The following is a 4364-nucleotide window of genomic DNA, read 5'->3' on the forward strand; positions in this document are numbered from 1 at the left end:
GATATCAATAAGTAATACAACAACCATTGTTAATTTCCTACAATTTTGTCTGTATTGTTTGTATTGTTCTTATGTTTTGTTTGTATTGTTTTGTTTTGTTTGTATTGTTCTTATGCTGTTTTGTAAATAGATATCTTTTTTTTTTTTTAAACTGGGACTAGAACTCATGACCTCTGTCTTGCCAGGCAAGCACTTATGGCACTGAGCTATATCCCTGGCCCTGGATGTCTGTTTGTTAATATGTTTTCCTTCTTTTGTTTCTTAAAATAAAAAAAAAAATCCATGTCAAGGGATATAATAGTTAGGATTCCAGAAATTCAACACAAGAAGAGAACATTAAAAGCTGTTAAAGAAATGAAAGGAATCACCTTAAAAAGAAAACCCGTCAGAATCACAGCAGATTTTTATTTTTAAAGCGGTTATTCAGATTACCAGATATATGCACCTAAAAGTAGTTAAAAGCTGTGGAGAAAGACATTCTTTAGTTACTCTTTTGTGTATTGCCTGAGGCCTGACTAAGACATGATTGTTGGGTTCTGGAGGAAGTCTAGCATAAGCATTGTAAGCCCCAGGATCAATACTAGATGCTTTGCTGAGATATGGAGGAAGGAAGATAATATGATGGCTTACTGGTCAGGTCACATTCCAATGATAATTGAGTTGTATTGTTCTTGCTAAAACAGTTGATATTCTCCATTCCTCTGCTTTCTCCTTGTTTGGTTCTGAATAAAAGGTTACTGAAGATGGTAATCAGAGGGCAGTCAGTCCTAGGGGCTGCTAGCCCCTGATCACACGATTTTGGCTCTCTTGGTTTGATTTTTTCTTACTTTTCTTATACATCTGTGAGTACCTAGTTCGGGAGATCTGTTCACCCTGGACAGAGTTGGATGAGAAGTCTGACAAAAAACTACTTTGAAGATAACAATATGCAATATAATAACAATTGTTGATTTACTACCATCTTGTTTTGAAATTCTGTATCATTTTTAGTTTTTTCTATTTTTTAATTCTCTTTAAAATAAAAAGACATGGGGCTGGGGATTTAGCTCAGTGACACAGTGCCTGCCTGGCAAGCACAAGGTCGTGAGTTCGATTCCCAGTACTGGAAAAAAAAACAAACCCCCCCCCCCGCAAAAAAAAGACAAAAAAGTGCCAATAAAATAAAATTTTGGAAAATCTTAATTGTGCTTCTGTTCCCTGTAAGAAGATCAGAGCTATATGCTGGGGAGAACAGAGGAAGATATGTGCTTTATAGGGAAGAAGGTTAGATGTTTATGGGAAGACTAATTGGCATTATGTAACTTTCTTAAAATCATTTAGAGGTGACTCTTGCACTGTCCTGGGATGGAAGTCCATGAAGCAGCTAATGTCTCCCTGCAGGTATGCAGCAGGAAGGGCCCCACCCTGGACAGCTGCTGTTCACCTTGGCAGCTTGTCTAACAAGAACTATGGACTTGGAGAAATACATTTGGCAATATATGTATTGTCTTTGAGCCTCCGCCAAAGATCAGATGACAAAATATATGTGTACTTGTTTCCAGAAAAAAAGGAATCACAGCGGACTTCTTAACACAAACTCTCAAGTCAAGGGGAGGTGGGAGTGAAGTATTCCAAACCCAAATAAAACAACATCCAACCTGAATTGTTGTACCCCACAAAAATATCTTTCAAAAGTGATAGAGAAATAAGACACTTCCATGAAGAAAACACCAAAGGAAATTAATGACCACCAAACTGGCATTTCAAAATGCTCTGAAGGATATCCTAGAAAGATATAACTAGGATTATAATATCATGAACCCCAACAGAATGACTCTGCCAGGCAAAGCAAGCAATTAAACAGAAGGGGAAAAGAGGGAGCCAACAACAGGAAAATAATATGACAAGGATAAGTCAATACCTGTCAGTTATAATCATGTATGTTAATGGTCTCAATCAAAAGAAACAAACAGGGGGGCTGGGGATTTAGCTCAGAGGCACAGTGCCTGCCTGGCAAGCACAATGTCATGAGTTCGATTCCCGGTACCAGAAGAAAAAACAACAACCACAACAACAACAAAAACGAAACAAACTGGTGGAATGGATCAAGAAGCAAGACCAACAATATGCTGCCTATAAGAAATACATTTAGCAGCGGGGCTGGTGACGACTGTGGGAGCTGAGTACTTGGTGTGCACGTGTAGAGAGGTACCTGCATGCCCACAGGACATGTCCCTGCCCTCTCTGCAGATTCATGGCCGTGCGTGACTTTTGTGGCCTCCATCACCCCCCTCAACTCCCTGCCCTGGGCGAGGAGACTGGCTTGGGTTGAGGGACCCAACCAAGTGCTCAGAGAGCTCTGAGCGGTGAGGATGATGATGTTGTGAGTGCTAGTAACAAGGCCCTCAGCAGGCGGGGAGGAGGAAAGGCTGGATTGAGCTTGGAAATGTAACACCACACAATATCAAACAGTTGAAGAGATTAAACAAGTTCATCTTTCCAGTCAGCTATAACCACAAGTTCTACAAGGATGTGCTGGAGGTTGGCGAGCTAGCAAAACTTGCTTGTTTCAATGGCATTGCTGTAGGTGCAGTATGCTGCAGGGTGGATCATTCACAGAATCAGAAGAGACTGAACATCATGACTCTAGGATGTCTTGCACCCTACTGAAGGCTGGGAATAGGAACTAAAACGTTAAATCATGTCTTAAACATCTGTGAGAAAGATGGTACTTTTGACAACATCTGTCTGCACGTCCACATTAGCAATGAGTCAGCAATTGACTTCTACAGGAAGTTTGGCTTTGAAATTTTTGAGACAAAGAGCTATTATGAGGATAGAACCTGCTGATGATGCTCATGTGCTTCAGAAAAACCTCAAAGTCCCTTCTGGTCAGAATGCAGATATGCGAAAGACAGACAACTGAACAAATGACAAATGAACTTTCTTGCACTTGCTTGTCGCCAAATAAAAAGAGAGGCCCATTAATCCCTTCCTCTCTTTGTTAGGCTTTTCTTCCGTGTTCTCTTGTTCTTGGTTTTCCTTTCCCCTGCTTTCCTTTAAAAGTTTTAATAATTTCAAGGACTTTAAAAAAAAAATCACGTTTGGATTGTTTCAGTTCTCTCATTTTTGTGAGGTGGTTGGATTGAAGGAAGAAGAACTGTTTACTTTCACACTTAAGATGTGTAATCCCAAAATTTTGGGTATCAAATGATTTCAAATTTTTGAACTTTTTTATAAATGTCCTGCTTTCTCATTGAAGGGTAGAACCTACAAATATTGTCTATTTCAAAAGACAAAAAGACAACAGCAATATTTTTTTTCTCTGATTCATAGACAAGTTTGGTATGTTGTGGTACATTGGGTTTTTAAAGACTATTTGTGGGATGCTTATCCTTAGATATTGCCTTCACCCCACCTTTTGTCCTTCTGAGCACTCTCAGGAGTTGGACCATTGTTATCCTTGTGAGAAATACTAAGCTCATTTAGATTTTTAAAGCAATTGATTTTTTTTCTTCTTGCTGATTGGTGGGGAAGTTTGGGTAAGTAGTGTTATTCATTGGTCTAAGTATTTGAGTAAAACTGCTTTTTTGTTAATGAGTGGACTGATTGTCAGCAGGTTTGTTTTTCCTGCTATTGTTACTAGAGGCATTAACATTTAGAGTGAGCTGGTGAGATTAAATTTTTTTTAATATCCCAGCTAGATATAATAGCCTTTAACTGACCTGTAGAAGTTTATTGTGATTTTTTCTCCTGTCCTTTTTCTTTATTAAGCCCAGCAATACCATAGTTAGTCTAACTTTAAAAATGGAGTTAATGTCCTTGCAGGTTAACACCCCTAAATAAATCTGAAGCAGGTGTTTTTTTCTTGGACATATTTTAAAATACCTAAAGGAAAGCTTAGATGGACTTGTGGCACAACAAATGCATTTAAAGTCAACTAATACAGGCTGTTAAAAATGTTGCCAGTGAGTGTTTGATTATACAAGATAATGTTTTCCTCCTTTTATTTTTAAAATAAAAGAAAAAGAATATCTACACAGTATTTTTTGAGAATAACATAGTTATGATGATACTCATCTGTTGGAGAATACCCTTTATTTGCTTATACTCTGCCTACAATATTGAGTTTAAGGATTTGGGATAAGAGGAATTATTGAACAAACTGCTTCTCTTCTTGGGAAGGTAGAAGCATAAAGTGTTAATAGTATAAATATCACTGTGATCTCCTCTGCTGACAGGAGTGGTTGTATGCTAGATCATTATCTGGCAAGTAAGCAGTGGTTTTACCAAGTTGATAACTATTTTCCTCCCATTGTCCAATCTCAATATTTGCAGTTTTTTAGATTATCAGTGGTGGTGCCTCAAGAAATGTTCTTGGTAGA

General features: G+C 38.2%; 1 pseudogene; it reads left to right on the forward strand.

Moving 5' to 3' along the window:
• The first annotated feature begins 2391 nt into the window (after positions 1-2391).
• Positions 2392-2905, forward strand: LOC102003718 (annotated as a pseudogene).
• Positions 2906-4364: the final 1459 nt, after the last annotated feature.

The sequence above is a fragment of the Chinchilla lanigera genome, unplaced genomic scaffold (genome assembly GCF_000276665.1).
Source record: "Chinchilla lanigera isolate Chin_1 unplaced genomic scaffold, ChiLan1.0 scaffold00587, whole genome shotgun sequence".
In the NCBI taxonomy this organism is placed as follows: domain Eukaryota; kingdom Metazoa; phylum Chordata; class Mammalia; order Rodentia; family Chinchillidae; genus Chinchilla; species Chinchilla lanigera.